This window comes from Narcine bancroftii, chromosome 7, assembly GCF_036971445.1.
Source record: "Narcine bancroftii isolate sNarBan1 chromosome 7, sNarBan1.hap1, whole genome shotgun sequence".
In the NCBI taxonomy this organism is placed as follows: domain Eukaryota; kingdom Metazoa; phylum Chordata; class Chondrichthyes; order Torpediniformes; family Narcinidae; genus Narcine; species Narcine bancroftii.
The window spans coordinates 36,551,231-36,572,929 of record NC_091475.1 but is presented as its reverse complement, the minus strand read 5'-3'; the positions used below and the strand labels follow the sequence as shown (position 1 = coordinate 36,572,929).

The 21,699-nt window shown below is 41.1% G+C and overlaps 1 long non-coding RNA gene across 3 annotated transcripts; it reads left to right on the top strand.

Moving 5' to 3' along the window:
- The first annotated feature begins 2,255 nt into the window (after positions 1 to 2,255).
- Positions 2,256 to 9,709, top strand: LOC138739835 (uncharacterized). 3 transcript variants are annotated; one of them, XR_011342470.1, is made up of 4 exons: positions 2,256 to 2,383; positions 5,513 to 5,766; positions 8,993 to 9,112; positions 9,620 to 9,709. It is a non-coding gene; the product is annotated as an uncharacterized lncRNA (long non-coding RNA). The 3 variants fall into 3 exon arrangements; XR_011342469.1 differs by having other exon boundaries at positions 8,993 to 9,147; XR_011342468.1 differs by having other exon boundaries at positions 8,993 to 9,187.
- The last annotated feature ends 11,990 nt before the right edge of the window (positions 9,710 to 21,699 follow it).

Sequence of the window (21,699 nt, the reverse complement as noted above, 5' to 3'; positions counted from 1 at the left end):
TCTTGTGGCACCTATACCTCTTTCCTAAGATGTACAGAGAGCAGAAATCTAGTTGGAACAGTGCAAAGGCAGCATCATTTTACTGGAGTTTTAACTTAACCAGATTTTGTGCTTGTCACACACCTCGTCCCACCTCTTCACTGTATTATAATATATGTAAAGCTACCATAAATTCAGGGACAAAGATTTGACTTACCTTCTTGCTCCATCTTTAACCACTTGTTTTAACCCTATTCTAGCAGCTTATGAGAGACTTATTTATTGAATACCGCTCCATGAGAAATTTGCTTTGGAAATGATTGGTGATGGATGGGCTCACAAAACATGGGAACAAGTCCTTTGGCCTATGCGAGAATAAGGTACAGGAGGCAAACACAATCCACTGGAGGAACTCAATGATTCGAGTAGCATCATTGGAAGAAAAAGAATGGTCAACGTTTTGTGGAGAAACTCTTCCTCAGAACTGATGAAGGGTTTCGATTCAAAACATAACTATTCCTTCTCTCCCACTGATGCTGCTCGACCTGCTGAGTTCCTCCAGCAGATTGTGTTTGGCTTCATATTCCACCATCTGCAGTCTCCTATGTCTCTCCAGGTAAGAGAACTGCTCCGCTCAAGACTGCAAGGAACTGCAGAGGATTGTGAACGCAGCTCACACCATCACACTCCCCACCCCTCCAATCTCATCTCCACTGACTCCACCTGCAGCTCCTGAAGCCTTCGTAAAGCAGCCAACACATAAAAGAGCTCATCCCACCTTGAACACACTCTCTTCTCCCTCCTCCTGATGGGAAGAAGATTCAAGAGTGTGAAATCATGCACTGCTAGATTCAAGGACAGTAACCTGCTACTAAACAAACCTTTACAGAAGTAAAATAATGTGGCCCAAACTCCAATCAAAATGATCTCTCACTGTAACTCTACTCTGTGTATTGTATTTTACTCAGCTTCATCTAGACCTGCTGGATAGCACGCAAAACAAACCTTTTTACTATATCTTGTTACACATGGCAATAAACACAAACAACAACTATCTACCAACATACAATTTCATCAGTATCCCCTTAGATTCTACCTCTCATCGATATACTTGGGGTAATTCAGTGGCTAATTAATCAACCTTTATGTCTTTGTGACCTGGGAAGAAATTGGAGCATATAGGAGAAACCCACATGATGACAGAGAGAACCTGCAAACTCCACACAGACAGCGGGCAAGGTCAGGACTGATCTCCATCTCTCGGTTAGTATGTGCACCATCCCTGGGGTAGATCTGCTGTAGATCTGCTTCCATCTTTGGGGCAGAATGGGCATCATCCTGGGGTAGAATGGCCTCCATCTTTGGGATAGAATGGGCTCCATTTCTGGGGTCAAATGGACTATCCCTGGGGTAGAATGGCCTCCATCTTTGGGGTAGAATGGCCTCCATCCTGGGGTAGAATAATCTCTATCCCTCAGGTAGAATGGCCTCCATCTTTGGGGTAGAATGGGCTCCATCTCTGGCATAGAATGTGCTCCTTCCCTGGAGTAGAATGACCTCCATCTTTGGGATAAACTGGGCTCCATCTTTGGGGTAGAATGGGCTCCATCTCTGGCATAGAATGCACTCCTTCCCTGGGGTAGAATGACCTCCATCTTTGGGGTAGAATGGGCTCCATCTTTGGGGTAGAATGGGCTCCATTCCTGGGGTAGAATGAGCTCTATCCCTCAGGTAGAATGGCCTCCATCCTGGGGTAGAATAATCTCTATCCCTCAGGTAGAATGGCCTCCATCTTTGGGGTAGAATGGGCTCCATCTCTGGCATAGAATGCACTCCTTCCCTGGGGTAGAATGACCTCCATCTTTGGGGTAAACTGGGCTCCATCTTTGGGGTAGAATGGCCATCTTTGGGGTAGAATGGGCTCCATTCCTGGGGTAGAATGAGCTCCATTCCTGGGGTAGAATAAGCTCTATCCCTCAGGTAGAATGGGCTCCAACCCTGAGGTAGAATAGCCTCCATATTTGGGGTAGAATGACCTCCATCTTTGGAGTAAACTGTGCTCTATCCCTGGGGTAGAATGGCCTCCATCTTTGGGGTAGAATGGATGCCCACCCACTGTCTTGTTGCTGATGAAGATCACAACTGGTTCAGAGCTGAAATACAGTTGACACATATAGTGTAAGTTCTGCCTCTCCTGGCATGTCCCAGCACACACAAGAGGCTCAGCATGCTCCTTATCTCCTGTCAGAAGCAAGAGCCCAGTCTGGTTCTGCTGCTCTGGTCTGTGAGCACCCAAAGGCTGAGTGTGGCTCGAACCTGGATACTGGTGCAGTGGGACGACTAAGAATGGTGTTCTAGTCTAACCTCCATAAATCAAAGCTAAATCTATAACATTTATCTGCTGGTAGGTGCTTGTTTCTAATCTTAGAGATAAAGTACTCAGGCTGATTGATTTGAATGTGTGTCTAGTTCCCAGAATACTGTCACAATTTTGTCTGAACTATACGAGGAATCTTTTCTCTCCTTCGGAAAGACTGCATATTTATTCAACTAAGAAAAAAGTTCTGACAAAATTTTGTCTCAGACTGACATTTCACTGCAAAATAACTTTCATTTCGGCTGCACCAATTTATTTTAGGTGTGATTGCCAATTGTAGAATGACTTTCTGCATAATCAAATACACACTGGCAATTCCAAAATGTATTTTTCCATTTTGATGTGTTTGTTTTTTTAAAAGCTGTTGGTGGAATTTTTAGTGGATGTGGCGATTGATTAACACATTAAGTTCATTGGAAATTTACTTCAGGGAGCACTCATTAGATTAGCCCCTGACATCTTTATGAGGGTGTTGGATTGCAACCAATTTATCCAACAGAATCTAAATTTAGATGAGACATTTATTGACATAAATCGTAGATGTGTGCTCAGTATGCAGAAGATTTGTATCAATGTCTTCGTGCAGGAGCAGGAATGCATTAGAATTCACTTGTTTGTTGATTAAATATTATACTGCATTAGTGAAATGGATCTGCTTTCTCTCAGACTCCCAGCTATGTTCCCTCAAACTCTCCCGGCAGTGATTGCCAGGAAGAAGTCCCATGGTCCTGGTATTTGCTGGTTAATGTGTTTGGAGTGGAGAGGAGGAAGAATTATGTGCTAGCGCCTGAGGTTTTAAGATTCTTTAGTTTGTATCTCTGGTTTCCCTCAACCCAATAGGCGGGATAATTGGTATCTGATAGCCTGGTTAACAGGGTAGTTGACAGTTTGGATAAGGGAGTGTTGGACAGGCTGATTCACAGGTTGATTGATGAGGATTTTGAGGTTGACTATCAGTTTGGGTAACTGACTGACTGACAGATGTCGACAGTTTAGTTAATTGACTGACATGTTGCTTGAGTGGGTGAGTTAATAGGAATGGTTGTCAGGTTGGTTGATAGATTATGACAGTCCTATTGGCTGGTTGGTGAACAGATGACGATTGATCGACAGGTTGACAAATATGGTCAGGTTAGGTCACCCAAATATGGTCACTGTTGATTAATAGTTCGGTTGATGGTGGTGGCGGCGGAGCTGCTGTAATGGCAATGCTGACGCTGGTGAGGTCCTGCGGAGAACAGGGATGGAGCTACAGCGCTTCCGTCAGTTCCAACCGCCCAGTCCAACTGTCATCAACTCTGTTCAGGCTTTAAATGGCCTATAAATGGAGCCAAATGGTGTTTTTATTTAAAAATCCCCCAACAACAGGGTCTGTGCCCTAAGATGGCAGCACATATGATCAGCAGCCATGAGGGGTTGTGGTTTCTGGAGAAGTGAAGGACTGGCACAGGCACCAGAAAATGTTTGAGAAGGAGGAACAAAGGAGACAACCCATGGACCGTCACTATGGCGGTGGACCAGTGAGGGGTTCTACAGCTGAAGGACCCACACAGGCAGAAGATTTTTGGCGACTCGAGGTGAGAAACCCACATAGGATGCGGACAGCTGGCAACTGCGGTTGAGGGATTCACACCAGGTGGCGGACTGCTGGAGACTGGATCAAGTCTGGCTGAAGGGGTACCAGGTATCAGAACTGGATGCAAGAAGGTGTTGAGGGCACTGATTGTGTCAGAAGTTCAGATCTGGAACTCATGCTGCTATTGGTTTGGACTGGACTCTGTGGCGACAGGGGCTGTGAGGGTGCTGTGGGCGACTCCACGGACACTTAGAGACTGTGGTGGAACTATTGTTTTGCTTCTCTTCCTCGGACTGTAAGAGGCGCTTCAGGCAATTTTCCGCTGATGGTGATTCTATCTGCCTTACAGAAGATGAAAAAAATCCATGAAACATTGCACTGTCTTCATTACAGGACAATTTAATCTTGAATCTTGATTGAGAGTCTGGTTGTTGGACATTGACAGACTGATTGACAGGTTGGTTAGCTGACAGATGGAGTGATTGGTTAGCTAACTGTTGGGTATTGGAGCAGCAAGTAGTAAGTGTTGAGGTGAGGGAGTGTTTCAGGGAGAGAGTGGGAAAATGGATGTTGAGGGGAATGGAAGGGCATGGGAGAAGTGAGGCCTTTGGACCGCATGAAATCAATCACAGCATTTGGTTATGGAACCAACAACTTGTTTAAAGTTTCAAAATGCACAAAATGTGTTTACTTTTGTTTGCCCATAAAAGCACAAAAGGAAATGCTATTAGTCCAGTGCCCGTATTGAGAAGAGAAAAAGAAGCAGAAGAGACTTCAAGGGTCCGTGGATTACCCCCCCCCCCCAACTCACCTCCCCTGATGTTATCGCCTCCTGTGTTCCCATAACCTCCGCAGCCACACAGTTTTCTGTTGTTCCAGCAGTGAACCCGAGCTCCAAGGGATCCAAGTCACTCTCCTCAGCCCTTGTGGGAAATGGAGTGAGTTTGATGGAATTTTACACTCTTGCTCCTGTACTTCCCTTTTGAATTATGCCTACATCCCTCATTTCAGTTTGTAATAGTCTCCTGCTGAAACAAAGACATGTGACCACCTCTCATAGTTAACTGTCACCCCTCATCCTGAGAGCAGATTGGCTACCATCCCCTTTGGGTGGAAGATGGCTCGAGCTCCCTTGGAACATTTTTACTATTTACATCTCTCATGCCAACCCATTACTGTATGCCAGGTTGAGGCTCCTACCCAAGAGTCCATTCCTGATTTGGCATTGACCAAAATGGCAGACCAGGAGCAGCAGGCCTCAGAGGTCAGAGTAGGTGAAGTGATCTACAGCCGTGGACCAGGTCCAAGTCCACAAAACACTGCGGCTGCTGCAGCTTCTGGGTGAACATGATGGAGCGAAGGCAGCTGGATGATGCAGGCCCTGTCCCAGGCTCAGAGGCTGAAGGCGCCCTGCAAGGGAACAGGCACTCAAGGATTTGCGGAATTGGGACCAAGGGTCCAGGAAATCTCACAGAGAGCAGGCAGCTGGATAGGGGGGAGAGAGTGACATGATCCCTGACCACTTGTCGTCTCTGAAGGCACTTTCTTTCCTCTCCTGTATACTTAATTTTTTACTGCAGAGCGATGACCATAATTACAGCTGTGGGGTGCTAACGTGAGCTTTGAGTCACAATAAGGAACACATCTTCTGTGACATAAAGAAGATTCCCTGAAAGCAAGGCTGAACTGTGACAAGCTTCAGACCATCAGCAATGAGAGAGGAAATGTGGCAACCTCATTGCAGGGCACCAGGTGTTGCACTGTGGAAGCAGGATTATAAGGTGCCCATTACTGAAAAGACTGGAGAGGGTGTGAAACCAGCTAGCAGTGCAAGGTAACTCATTCCTACTCCATCATTATTTGTAAGTCATTTTCACTGCATAGTCTCTGCCTTCTTCCCATTTTTGGTATCTCATTTTTATCCACACTTAATTTCTTTTAGGGCTGAGCTTCCTAGAAACACAAGGAATGCTCCAATATTTAACGAGCATCATGGCGATCGACTTGAAATCCACTGTCCCGAACAATTCCCCAATTCCCTGCTTCCCCCCGGCTGTCACATCAGAAGTATGGACCACAGCTTCTGATCTGAACAATAACATTAAACGAGTAGTGCTGCTGTCACTCAAAATAAAAATGGTCACATGCATTTTAATTGAAGAAAATATTCCAAATAACTAACAGAAAGAGATGGTGGAAAGGCTCAAGTGGTTTGGAGCCTGGTTCCACTAGACACTAATTGGAGAAGCCTACGTCAATATGACCATTTAAAAAGACTAGTGGAATTCTAGAGTTTGTCACAAGATTCAAATGCAAGTCTCAAGATAATGATAAGACAAGATAATATCCAATTAGACCACTGAGAGAATTATATCAGATTGGCATCTATGTACTTGGCAGCACAGTGAGAGAAAAGATATGCTTTCAATTAGGATGGTTTAAGGAAATATTAACACAAGGAAGCATTTAAATTACTGATGCCCAATTTCTGGATGTCATCTTTTGGCAAGTGTGCAAAATATATGACACATACAGCACTAATATCCAAAGGGATTTCTGCAGAATATCCCGAAATTGACCAAATATATATTGCAGTGAAATACAAAAGTCTGTCGACGCTATGATTTTAGTAAAGATGTAGAAATGCTGGAGGGACTCAGCAGATCTCGCAGCATTCACAGGAAGTAAAGATATATTACCAATGTTTCGGGCCAGAGCCCTTCTTGAAGATATGGGTAAAAAGCAGGCAGGCTCCTGAATTAAAAGGGCAGGGGGAGGAGTACAAACCAACTGACAGGTTATTAACTGCATAGGACAGGAGAGCGGAAAGGTGAGAATTGACTGGGAAGGGGAAAGGGGGGGGGATTGGCTCTGTTGATGCAGAGCAGGAGGAAAGGAGACAGAGGGAAAAGAGAAGAGAGAGAGAGACAGAGCGAGAGGAAAGTAGACACAAGGATAGATGGAGGAGGGCAGGGATAGGGCTAATGGAAATCTAAGAAGTTGAATGCTAATCTTAACATTGGCTTCTCCGGTTTCTGTTAGCCCACTCCCACACCGCCCCACCCCTCCCCCAATCTATGCGGCTTCATCAATACCCTGTACGGTGACAGTAGAACCTCCTTGCTCTTAAATTCAGTACCTCGAGCAACAAAGGCCCATTGTTCTTGATGACTTGTGGACCTGAACAAAACTTTTTTGTGATTCATGTACAAACGCACCCCGGTCATTCTGCACAAATACTTGAAGCAATTCTTCACCATATTATTTCCTATTTTTTCTTCCATAATGGATGAGCTCACATTTACCAGTATTGCACTCCATTTGCCAGACGCTTATCCTGTTCCTTTAAATGCATCTCACTGGCCATCTCAGTGCAGTGTTCCAAAATAAAACCAGAACACCCTAGAAACACTCAGCAGGTCAGGCAGCAACTGTGGGGAAAGAAACAGTCGACATTTCCGGACTGAGATCATTCATCAGAACAGTTTTGACACAGAAGTATGTACTAACCTTCTCAGACCTGGCTGGTTCCCCTTCTATAGGTGCTGCCTGACCTGCTGGTTTTCCCAGCATTTTCTCTTTTTATTTCAGATTTCCAGCTTCAGCCTTTTTTTTTATTTTCACCTGTTCCAAAATCAAACAATCAAAGGTTGCATTCATTGAACAACCGGTGACATTGTTAGACAACACCAAACAATCGTCAGATGCACTCAAGTGAATTGTACATAGAAGTCCCCATATGTTATCATTAGTGTGACCTAACCCAGGGTAAAAAAAAAAATTCACACCCATTTTGTGCAAAAATGGTAACTAATTAAAGCAATTTTCAGGAATGGGTATCTTACAAGGCCTGTTAAAGGAGCCATTGGAGTTTTTATTTAAAATCCTGCAACTGCAGGGTCTGTGCCCAAGATGGCGATGCTCCTGGCTGGCAGCGGCCTCAAGGAATAGCACACTCTGAAGGAGCAGCGGACTGGCACAGGGTGACAGAAGCGGGGAGAAACATAGGGGATGACCTTACAGAATGATGACCACGGCAACAGACTAGTGAGGGACTCAGCGGCTGGAACCCATACAGGCTGCAGGCTGTTGTGACTTTTAGTCAAAGGACCCACATAGATAGGGGGCAGCTTTAGACTAGCTCATGGGAAGCAGGTATCAGAAATGAGATTCGAGTGGGTGCTGAGGGCAAGAAGGTCTTCCAAAGGGCATCCGGCACTGAAGGCTTCCTGTTCATATTGGAGGTTTGGATCTGGAACTCATACTGCTAATTTATGGACAGGGGTCTGTGTGGCTGCAGAGGCTGCGGGAGTGCTGGGGGCACCGAGCAATACTAATGGTGACATTTTGCCTTATTGCAAACTCAAGTAAATTTCATGAAACATTACATTTTCTGTTTAATTACATGACAATAAAAGAATCTTCTACTCATTCCAGTGTAGATGAAGGGGGAATATGGCGGAAGTATTTGACAGCACTGAGCAGAGTAGGTAATGAAAGACTTTAGAACACGAGGCCAGAAACATAATATTACATTTAAATTTCAGCCTGAAATCTGTGGAACCCACTTACCAAATTAGCAATTGAGGCAGAAATTACAGATGGGATCAGTAATAAAGGAGTAGGGGTTGAAGGGATATTGAAAGAGGGTATCACACTGTGACTGGGTCAAAGGCATGTTTCTATATGATAACATCCAATGGCTCCAGTATATGCTCAGAGTTAGGTATTTGTAGATTCAGCCTTGTGATAAATCTTCAGTACACATCTCTGATGCTTCAGAGTGGCTCTGCCTGAAAGCAGACTGCCATCATCTCAAATGAAATGTCAAACTAGTCAACCTCCCTTTCTGAACCAGAACAGATGGACAGTGCCATTTACTGCTCGATGGAAAAAAAATAATCTGCTGTTTGAACCCAGTGGGTAGAGCAGCAGCTGTAGGGGGAAAGGAAATGTTGATGTTTTGAATCAAAAGCCTCCATGAAGACATCACCCAGTATCTGGAGTCATTTATTGTTTGATTGCTCGCTCATTGGCATCAACATTCCTCTTTTTTACAGATGTAACTACGCTGGAAGACTAACGCATTGTGGTGCAGCTGCTCCTAGCTCATGAGACCCGGGTTTGATCTCAACTTGGGTGCTGTCTGTGTGGAGTTTGCACATTCTCCCTGTGGCTGTGTGGGTTTCCTTTCTTCCCAAATCCCAAACATTGTGTGAGTCCTTGAGTTAACTGGCTGCCGATAATTGAACCAGGTGTGCAAGTAGGATTAATGAAGGTTTAGTGTAAATGTGTGATTGAGGGTGAGTGTGAACTCAATGAATTGAAGGGCCTGTTTCTGTGATGTGTATCTTGATTCTGTGACTCTTGCTAACATTTCTCTTCCCACAGATGCTCCCTAACCTGCTGAGTATTTCAACCATTTTCTATTTCCATTTCAATTTTACAGCATGCTTTGTTTTATATATTTTCATTTTAAAGAACAAAAGTTACTGTTTTGATTCAAATGAACTTAAAAGCATTTCATTTCTGTTGGAAAACTTTCTCTGCTAAAAATTTTACTGACATCTTTAATTTAACATTAACGCATTGGCCAAGAAACTAATCAGTACTCAGCTCGCATGGGTTGTGGTTTATACACTGTGGAAGAAAACACACTGTGACCATTTTCTACCATTTTATTACAGGTACTCATCCACTGAGAGAATTCATCATCCTTTTAGAGGCAGATTATAAGTGGCTAGGAGGCATGTAATAAAATATAATTGTAAAAAATGTATTTGATATTCCAAGCTCGATCTCCAACATTAATCTACTCATATGAGGGATTGATACACAAGTGTGTGAAAATGCAGAATGAGAATGGGGCACCAATTCGTCCCTTATCACATCCAAATGCCAGGGACGTGGAAAAGATATCCACTTTAGCGCAAGGACCCAAAGATATGAATATATGCCACAAGTCTTTGAGGAGAAACCTCAAGAGAAGCTGTGAAATACAGTGATTAGTGGTGCAGGGAACTGTACGAATGTGAGAATTGAACACCCGAGTCCAGTACACAGCAGTGACTCCTGTTGACTGCCATTGTAATTTCCCAGCCCACTTTGACCTATTTGCTCCTGCACTGTTACAATGAGGCCCAGTACAAGCTTGAGGAACAGAACCTCACCTTCCATGTGGGCATATTCAGCACTTAGTACTGAATTTTACGATGTCAAGTAACAGGATTTCACTCGGAGTAAAACTGCTGGAGGAATTCAGTGGGCCGAGCAACATTCGAGGAAGCACGTTTCAAGTTGGGATCTGGGCAGCTTTAAGTTCCCAGCTGTGAACATCTCCAGTGATTTATCCTGGTCCACCCTTGTCGATGCAATGGCCAGGAAAGTGCCTCTACTTCCTCAGGTGTCTGAGGAAATGTGGCCCGACACCTGCACTAGTTAGCAACTTGTACAGGTGTATCATTAAAAGCATCCTGTCAGGAGGCTTCACGTAGTATAGGAACTACTCCACCCAAGACTTAAAAAAACCGCAGAGGGTTGTGAATGTGGCTCAGACCTCATGAGAAAGACCTGGAGGAAGGGCCCAGGCCCGAAACATCAGTAATAAATCTTTACCTCCTCTGGACGCTGCAAGACCGGCTGAGTCCCTCCAGCATTTCTGTGTTTTTGCTCAGACCTCCTGATATAGCTGTACAAGGGCACATAGGAGTACTGTGTGTAGTTATACAAGGTGGAAATGGTGGCAGAGGAGATTCACCAGGATGGTGTGGGACTGAAGTCTTGGAGTAATAGGGAGAGGTTAAATACGCTTGGTCTTTATTCCCTAATGTGTAGGAGGCTGAGGGACATGGAAAAAACAAATGCTCACAGTCTTTTTTCCCAGGGTAGATGGTTCTAAAACGAGAAGACAGAGGTTTAAGGTGACAGGAGAAAATTAAGAGGGACCAGAGAGGCAATTATTTTTTAAACTCTTAAGTGGGTTGTCCATGTCTGGGCCGAGCTGCCAGAGGAAGATGTAAAAGTGGATACAGTTATGACATTTAAGACATGTGGACAGGTAATATATAGAAGGAAGTAGGCCAAATGCAGGCAAACCTAGAAGGCCCCATTCTGTGCTGTATGACTCCTACCATCAACCCATCATTGCATGCAATTGGCCAGCTAATTATGGAACACATGAGATCTGACCTTCTTGATCAGGTGGTGAATTCCTTGACTCCCATCCAACTTACCCTCAGTTGAGCTACTTGGGCAGTGATGCAAACGGAAGGAATGGATTTGATGGCTTCTTCACCACATGTAATGGATGCAAGTTGGATGATCTCACCACCCACCCAGCCCACACTTGCAATTAAAATCAGAGCTCAGAGGTTAAATGGACAACAAGGAAGAAATTATTCCAGCCACTGAGACTGATACCTGAACTTACATTAGCTGATAGCCTCTCTGGTTCACAGCATGGTTATCCTCCTCGTCACTCTTCTTTCTTTCACCCCATATCTGCTCCACAATCACATACAGCACCATCACTCCTCAAGAATATGTACTCAGTCCCTTACTATATCTCCTCTGTACCCATGACTGTACAGTCAAATAGTGTTCCACTCCATCTTCAAATTCACTGACGATACCACAGTAGTGGATTAGATTTTGAATATTGGCAAGTCAGAATATGGAAAAGAGCTGATTGATAGTCTCATGGCATGGTGCCAAGATATCATCTCTCTCTCTCAATTTCAATAAAATGAAGGAGATGATCATTGACTTTAGGAGAGGGGAAAGGTCTACACCTGACTGTTAATGGCACTGAAGTCGAAAGGGTTCTTAGGAAGAAATATCTCCTGACCTGGGATATCCATGTAGACTCCAACATGCCTCAACTTTCTCAGAAAACTCAGGAAGTTTGGCACGACCTCCTTGTCCTCAACAACTTCTACAAGTGCATAATTGAAAGCTTATTTTCTGCACGCCTCCTTTCAAAATTGGAAGATACTACAGAAGATAACACAAACTTCCCTCCTCCCTATAGACTCCATCTATACCTTCCACTGCCAAAGAAAGGTAGCCAACATACTGTGAACATACTTTCTTCTCCCTCCTTCCATTGAGAACTCTTAAGAATGTGAAACCATGAACCAACAGGCTCAAAGATAGTTTATTTCCTCAATGAATCCCAAAACAGTAGTCATGTTGCCCTTTCTTGTTGGCAATTGTTCTTGCTTTGTAATCCTATACTCTATAAAGTGTGCACTGTACACAACTGTATGAATACTAAAGGTAACCTGTAAATTTGCAGAACAAATTTCCTCATTGTACCTTGGTACATATGACAATAAATGAACTTGAACACTGGCCAGTCCAGAAGCCTCCACTTTGCTTGTTGGAATGAAAGTACTGATGCCTTAAAACTGGATCCAGAAGGCCTCTTCCTCAACTGGATTCTAACAAAAGAGCAGAGGAGCCATCACCTGAATAGGCCATGATCCACTCTAATTCAATTAACCCCCAAATCCAAAAAGGTGCACAACTATCTTAAACATTAATGGCAAATCCCTTTAGAAAGGAAGAGAATACAGGAATTCTAGTGCACACAACACCTTCCTTTAACTGGTGATGACTGATAACTAAATCATGAGGTGGACACTTATCTAAATGAGGTATCATGAGGATCTCTGTGGCATTGGGAAAGGCCATACAGCCATTTGTCCTTGTGCACGCTTGACAGAGTTACAAGTTCTAATCTTCCAATCTTACCTCATTTATCCAATTGCCTTTTGGAATCCACCTCAATCACAGTTCACAGAAAGCATTTCAGATAACAATATATGCTACATTTTAAAAAAAAACTTGTTCATATTTCTCCTGTTTTTTTTGCCTGTTATCATCTTCAATCTGATTGCTGCAGTTATTGATATTGTACCCTGTGCACACGTTCAAAGCTCCTCATAATTTTTTTTATATCTCAATTAAGTCTCCCTTTAAACTCCATGCTCCTTCTGAAACTTAAGTCATGATTTGCTCAATCCAGTGCTTTCTTGACCATGATAGCCACTTTGCAATCTTCTGAGGAGAAAATAAAATCAAAATGATTCCATGCTTTCATTATAGATTTCACCCTCTAGCAACCAGACATGCTGATGTTGGCTACTAATGATCTTTCTCAGCAGCAATCACTGCTACCTTTTAGGTGGAAGGTAATGGGCATCATCATCTATTGGGCAACTAATGAAAAATGAATTAATAGAGATTCAGATCTTGACTAGATTTTCTAGGCGTTAAACACAAGCTGGTTGGGGCCTACAGGAGGATGCTTTTAAATAAGAACTCTATCGCCTGAATGATAGGCTCTCTCCGCTCTTCTCCAAAGTAGAAAATGTTTATCTGCCATTCCGATCAATAGAATATGTATGTAATGCCTCATAAATTTTGCAGAGATTCATTTTATAGCTGTGGGCCTTTCATTATAGTTTCTATCTGAGAGGATGATGTTCAAACTCACTAGTAACCTCAAAGTGCAAGAGTCAAAAGCAACACAAAACATTCAAACAAACGTGAGCTGCTTCGCCTTTTGCAGTGTGGGAAATGCTGGTGCAGAATCAGAGACGTCTTCAGTTCATGAAGCCATCTCTTATGATCTTTGCCTCTAACTTCACCTTATCCTATTGTGCAAAGCGAGTCCCTTCCTCAAGGGGTGGTTTATGCCTGAAACCTACAGATGTGATTAACAAGCTCTGTGGGTTCCTTTTGCAGTCAGGAAATGATTAGTTTGCAATACATCACACAGTTCACTCTCACTCTTGCCTACCTTCCCATTGCTTCCACTTCCAACTAGACCAGAAAGCTCAATGGTCACTCTTGGGACAACCATTCATCTCATATTTAAGCTTCTGGACTCAAGACTGTTCATCAACTTCATTTAACCTCAGCTGCCACTCCCTGCCATTGGTTCTCCTCCACCAGTGCATCCTCTCCAGCATCTCTCTGTCTTGCTTAAAGTCGACTTTATCTCGAACATCTCCACAAACGGATGAAAGGTGAAAGAGCTGCCACATTTTCTGAATTCCAGCAGAACTTACACTTCCAAATACTCTTGTTTGTTAGAAGACCTGAAGCCAAGAAAAGCTGATAAAAGCATCCCATCAGGTGGGGGAGGGGGGGGGGGTATCATTGTGTGGGACAGAAACTGTCCAGCCCAAGACCATAGGAAACTGCAGAGGATTGTGAACCTGGCTCAGGCCATCCCTCCCTTTCAAAGGTAGCGAAGGTTTAAAAAAAACTTATCCTAACCAGGCCACACTCTCTTCACCCCCCTCTTCTCTGCCAGGACGAAGATTCACAAGTGTAACATTGCACCCTATCAGACTCGAGAACAATTTTTTTTCACAATTATGAAGCTCCTGTATGAATCCCAAAATGTTAAATTTTGTTGCCTTTGCTCCATACCAACTGATCTCTATCTGTAACCCTACTCTTTTGTACTATGTTTTAATTGTGTACTATGTATGAGGTGTCTACTGGTCTGCTCACAAAATAAGGTCACTTTCTTATTCCTTCTCTCCCTCTCTCTCATTTCCCTTCTTTTTCTTTCTCTCCCTTATTCCCTCTCCCAATCCATAGTCTCCTTTATTCTGCCACTCTCTCACATTCCTCCTCTTCCTTTCATTCCCATATCCTAATAAAGGAGATGAATTAGGGCATGGGTCAGTATGTGTAACTACGATGTTGTGACCATTACGGATATTTGGCTGATGGAAGAGAAGGATTGGCTGATGGAGGTACCAGAGTTTAGGTGTTTTAACAGGAATAGAATGGGAGGTAAGAGAAGGAGTGGAGATTAGCATTATGGATCAGGGATAGTATCCAAGTTAAAGAAAGAGAGGACACTGCAGAGGGAGTGTCTACTGAGTTGGTTGTGGGTGGAAGTCAGAAATAGGAAGGGAGCAATCATTGTGCTGGGAGTAATCTGTAGGCCCCAAATTAGCGCTTGGGACATCGAGGAACAGAAAAGTAGGCATATTTTAGAATGGTGCAGAAATGAAAGGGTTAATGTCATGGGAGACTTCAATTTCTTGAATATAGTCTGGCACTTCCTGTCTGCAAGAGGGATAGACGGGGCTGAATTTATAAGGTGTGTTCAAGAAGGATTCCTGACACTATATCTGGACCAGCTGACGAGAGGAGAGGCCATACTGGATCTAGTACTGGGAAATGAACCTGGTCAGGTGGAGGACCTCTCGGTGGAGGAACATTTTGATGAGAGTGACCACAATGCCCTGCACTTTAGCATAGCTATAGACAAGGCTAAAAGCAGACAAAAATGGGAAAATGCTTAATTGGGAAAGGACTAATTACAATGGGATGGGACAGGAACTAGAGAGAGTAAATTTGAAACATATGTTCATGGGACAAAATCAGCAATAATGTGGAGGATATTTAGGGACCACTTCCACTGGGTTTAGGATAGGTTTGTCCCATTGGGACAGGGAAAAGATGGTAGGAAAAGGGAATGTGGAGAAAGAAGGTTTAAATGACAAAAAGACGAGGCAGTTAGTTTTTTTAATTATTTTTTTATTTTTCACACTGTGAACAACATCAACCAAAACGTTTCTCATTAAATATAAACAGTGGTATTTTCTCCCTTTTTGTCCCCCTACCCTCCCTCCCCACTTCCCACCTCCAAGACCAATAAATATTCAACATATACAATACAATAAAACCATAAAACAATGTCTTCACACAATGAAAAATAAACAAGAAAAATGCATCATCTGCTTTTACACACTGAATCAAATCATTTTGTCTTTTTATCATTTTAGGGGGTGGAGGTCCAAGGCAAGCTCCCCCTGTTATGTTCCATGTACGGTTCCCAAATTTGTTCAAATAATGAGACTTTATTTTTTAAATTATATGTTATTTTTTCCAATGGAATACATTTATTCATTTCCATGTACCATTGCTGTATTCTCAGGCTCTCTTCCATTTTCCAAGTTAACATCATACACTTTCTTGCTACTGCTAAGGCTATCATAATGAATCTTTTTTGCACTTTATCCAATTTGAGGCCGAATTCTTTACTCCTTATGTTACTTAAAAGAAAGATCTCTGGAATTTTTGTTATGTTATTTTTTGTAATTTTATGTAATATTGGATTTAGCTCTTCCCAAAACATATTCACTTTCATACATGCCCAAATTGCATGTATTGTTGTTCCCATTTCCTTCCTACAGCGAAAACATCTATCTGATAATGTTGGATCCCATTCTTTTAATTTTTGAGGAGTGATGTATACCCTGTGTAACCAATTATACTATATCATGCGTAACCTTGTGTTTATTGTATTCTTCATAGTTCTAGAGCATAACTTTTCCCATGATTCATTTTTTTAAATCTTTTGTTTAAATCCTTTTCCCACTTTTGTTTAGGTTTATATCTTATTTCATCATTTTCCTTATTTTGCAGCTTAATGTACATGTTCATTATAAATCTTTTAATTATCATTGTGTCTGTAATCACATATTCAAAGTTGCTTCCTTCTGGTAATCTCAATCTATTTCCCAATTTATCCTTTAAATAAGCTTTCAGTTGGTGATATGCAAACATTGTACCATGAGTTATTCCATATTTGTACTTCAACTGTTCAAATATTAATAAATTATTTCCCAAAAAACAATTTTCTATTCTTTTAATTCCCTTTCTCTCCCATTCTCTAAAGGAAAGGTTATCTATTGTAAAAGGGATTAGCAGATTTTGGTATTTGGTAATTTGTTTTTTTTCCTTTCTAAGTGGATATTCTTCCATATATTAAGTAAATGATGCAGTACTGGTGAGCTTTTATATTGCACCAGTTTTTCATCCCACTTATAAAGTATATGTTCCGGTATCTTCTCCCCTATTTTATCTAGTTCTATCTTAGTCCAGTCTGGTTTTTCCGTTGTCTGGTAAAAGTCTGATAAATACCTTCACTGTGCAGCTCTACAATAATTTTTAAAGTTTGGTAACTGCAAACAACCTTGGTTATATCTCTCTGTTAATTTATCTAATGCTACCCTCAGTTTACCCCTCTTCTAGAATTTCTGTATTATTCTATTTAGTTCATTAAAGAATTTCTCTGTTAAGGGAATTGGTAACGATTGAAATAAGTATTGTATCCTTGGGAACACATTCATTTGAATGCAATTTACCCTCTCTATTAACGTTAGCGGTAATTCTTTCCAATGTTCTAAGTCTTCCTGCAATTTCTTTATTAGTGGCTGATAATTTAGTTTGTACAAGTGGCTTAAGTTGTTATCTAACCTGATCCCTAGGTATCGGATTGCTTGTGCTTGCCATTTAAATGGTGATTCTTTTTTAAATTCTGTATAATTTGCATTACTCATTGGCATCACTTCACTTTTATTTGAGTTGATCTTATACCCCGATATTTCTCCATATTCCTTCAATTTCTTATGTAATTCTTTTATTGATATTTCTGATTCTGTTAGGTATACTATGATGTCATCTGCAAATAAGCTGATTTTATACTCCTCCTTTATTTTTATCCCTTTTATTTTATTTTCTGTTCTTATTAGTTCTGCCAAAGGTTCTATTGCTAAGGCGAACAATGAGGGGGATAATGGACATCCCTGTCTAGTTGACCTACTTAATTTAAATTGGTTCGATACATATCCATTTACTGTTACCTTCGCCAATGGTCCATTATACAATGCTTTAATCCAATTAATATATTTTTCTGGTAGATTGAACCTCTGTAATACTTTAAATAAATAGTTCCACTCTACTCTGTCAAAGACTTTTTCTGTTGGTTTCTTATTTCCTTGAACTGCATGAATTAGATTAATAAGTTTACAGACATTATCCACTGTTCATCTTTTTTTAATAAATCCAGTTTGATCTTGTTTTATTATTTTTGGTACACAATCGGCCAATCTGTTTGCTAATAATTTCGCTATTATCTTATAATCTGAGTTAAGTGGTGATATTGGTCTATATGATGCTGGTGTTAATGGATCCTTCCCCATCTTTGGAATTATTATAATTATTGCTGTCTTACATGAATCTGGCAAGTTTTGTGTTTCTTCTATCTGGTTCATTACTTCCAGGAGAGGAGGAATTAATAACTCTTTAAATGTTTTTAAAAATTCTATTGGAAATCCATCCTCTCCTAGTGCTTTATTGTTCGGCAACTTTTTAAATATATCCTGTACTTCCTCTATTTCAAATATTTTTATCAGTTTGTTTTGTTCCTCTTCTTGTGATTTCGGCAGTTCAATTTTAGCTAAAAACTCTTCTATTTTATCATCTTTCCCCTCATTCCCAGTTTGGTATAATTGTTCATAAAATTCTTTAATTTTTCATTAATCTCTATTGGGTTATATGCAATTTGTTTGTCCTTTTTCCTTGATGCAAATATAGTTCTTTTAGCTTGATCTATTTTAAGTTCCCAGGCTAATATTTTATGTGTTTTTTCTCCCAGTTTGTAATATTTTTGCTTTGTTTTCATTATGTTCTTCTCCACCTTGTACATTTGTAATGTTTCGTTTTTTTTTGTCCACCAATTTTCTCTCTTTCGTTATATCATCCCTTTCTACTAGTTCCTTTTCTGTACTTACTATCTCCCTTTTCAACTGCTCTATTTCCCGATTGTAGTCCTTTTTCATCTTAGTTATATAATTTATTATCTCCCCTCTAACGAAGGCTTTCATTGCTTCCCATAATATAAATTTGTCTTTCACTGATTCCGTGTTTATTTCAAAATATGTTTTAATTTGGCGTTCAATAAACTCTCTAAATTCCTGTCTTTTAAGTAGCATGGAGTTTAACCTCCATCTATATGTGCTTGGTGGGAAGTCTTCCAGATCTATTACTAATAACAGGGGTGAATGATCAGATAGTAGTCTAGCTTTATATTCAGTTTTCCTAACTGTCCCTTAAATATGGGCTGACAACAAAAACATATCAATCCTTGAGTATGTTTTATGCCTACTCGAATAATATGATTATTCCTTCTCTTTTGGGTGTTGCCTCCTCCATATATCCATAAATTTCATTTCCTGCATTGATTTAACCATACATTTGGCTACTTTATTCTTTTTGCTTGTCTTTCATCCAGTTTTATCCAACATTGGATCCAAATTAAGGTTAAAATCCCCTCCTATCAATATATTACCTTGTGTACCTGCAATTTTCAAACAAATATCCTGCATAAGGTTTTGATCCTCCTCATTAGGTGCATAAATATTGAGCAAATTCCAAGATTCTGAGTATATCTGACAGTTTATCATTACATACCTCCCTGCTTGATCTATTATTTCCGCATCCATTTTGATTGGTACATTTTTGTTAACTAATATGGCTACACCTCTAGCTTTTGAATTATATGATTCTGCCGCTACGTGTACTACCCAGTCTCTCTTTAATTTGTTATGTTCCACTTCAGTTAGATGTGTTTCCTGCACAAATGCTATATCTATTTTTTCTTTTTTCAGTAAATTTAATAGCCTCTTCCTTTTAATTTGGTTATGTATTCCATTAATGTTTATAGTTATATAGTTCAACGTGGCCATCTTATATCTTGCTTACACCTCTTTTCTACTTCCTCGCCACCTCCATTCCCCTTTTACCCCATTTTCATCTCTCAGTTTTCCCTTTTTAAACTCAAAGTATGACAACACATTTAAAACGTAAAATACTCCAACAATACCCATATCCAATATTCCCTTAACCCCAAATGTCCCCCTCCCCTAAGTTGCCACTTATCCCTTGCCGGGCCACCACAACTCCCCTTTCCATTTGGATTGCGATCTTGCTCGCAAGCATCGACTGATTTCTCAGGGACGATTATTTTCTCCTCCTCAGATCTCCCCTTTTTTCCCCTTACTTTCTTCCTTCTCCCCTCTTTTCTCTCTTTAGTTCTTTACATATACATTGTTTTTACAGTTTTATAAATACTTTATCACCTTTCTTCATTCTTATTACATCTCTTCATCTCTCCTTCTATCCTACAAATGCTCTGTGAATTCTTGTGCTTCTTCTGAATCCGGGAACAGTATGTTTTGCTCCCCGGGTATAAATATTTTAAGCACAACTGGATGTTTTAACATGAATTTATAACCTTTATTCCATAGAATCGATTTTGCTGTATTAAACTCTTTCCTCTTCTTTAAGAGTTCAAAACCTGTCTGTGTAAAAAAAATATTTTTTGACCCTTGTATTCCAATGGTTTATTATCTTCTCTAACTTTATTCCTTGCCCGCTCCAGTATATTTTCTCTTGTCGTATATCTCAAAAAATTTTACTAAGATGGATCTTGGTTTTTGATGTGTCTGTGGTTTCGGAGCTAGTGCTCTGTGTGCCCTTTCTATTTCCATTTCTTCCTGTATTTCTGTCGTTCCCAGGAGCTTCGGGATCCATCCTTTTATAAATTCCTTCATGTCTGTGCCTTCTTCACCCTCCTTCAGGCCCACTATTTTTATGTTGTTTCGCCTACTATAATTTTCCAACATATCAATTTTCTGAGATAACAACTCTTGTATCTCTCATTTTTTTTTGTCACTTTCTTCCAATTTTCCTCTTAAGTCATTTACTTCCATTTCTACAGCCGTTTCTTGTTCTTCCACATTCTCTACTCTTTTCCCTATTTCTGTCATGACCCATTCTAAAGTTTGCATTTTATCTTCTGTTCTTTTCATTTTTCTTTTAATTGCATCAAACTCTAATGACAACCATTCTTTTAGTGACCTCATTTGTTCTTCAGAAAAGACTGTCCATCTGTTTTACCTTCTGTTTCTCTGTGAAGATCTTGGTCTTCTTCTTCCTCTTCTTCTGTGTCTGTACCTGTGTTTGTGTCTTCTTCTTCTTCTCTTCTTTGTATCTGTATCTCTTCTGATTCTCCTGATGAGTTGCTTGTATCACTTTGTCGGGCCTCTTGTTGTTGATCCTCCTCTCCTGGGCTGCTCATCTGTCAGGCCTCCTGCTGCTGCTCCTCTTGCCGTTCACCCCGTCGACTTTCTTCCTTCCCTGGTTCCTCACTCCCTCTTCTGCCCCCTTCCTCATTTTCCAGCTGAGAGCCCTAGTGTTGGGCGTGGTTGCCTGCTCCTCAGCTGAGCCCGTCTCCCGTCGGTGTTTCCTTTTACCTTTGATTGTGCATGCGCAGTTGCGTTCTTTTGTTTGGCTCAGAAAGCCATTTTGTAGTTCACTGGTCGGAGGGGTCGCGACTCCGCGGGGCCGGCACCAATTCAGAGATCAGGCGCTCTTCGCCACCACAGCTCCCTGTTCCTTCATGCAGGTAAGGCCTTCTTTCTTTTCCGGTGACTTTTCTTCTTTTTTTCCCGTTGTTTTTACTTTTTCCTTCTTGGGTGCCATCTTCTTTCTCTTCTCTGCAACTTTATCTTCCATTTTTTATACTTTATATTTGTTAAGCTTTGCCTTTTCTTGACTTTTTTTTCTTTTTTTCTGGAGAGAGCTGATTTTACCCTACCGGCCACTACTCCATCACGTGACTCCTCCCTGAGGCAGTTAGTTATGAAGAAGAGGGCAGCATACATTACATTTAGGAAGCAGGAAATTGGAAAAGGTCTTAAGAATTACATGCCAGCAGGAAGGAATTTAAGAAAGGACAGGAGAGCTCAAAGGGGGCATGAGAAGGCCTTGGCAAGTAGGATTAAGAAGAAGCTCAAGGCCCTTTATGGGTATGTGAAGAACAGAAGGATGACAAGAATGAAGATGGGGTTGTTTAAGTTAAAGGAGCTAACATGTACCTGGAGGCAGA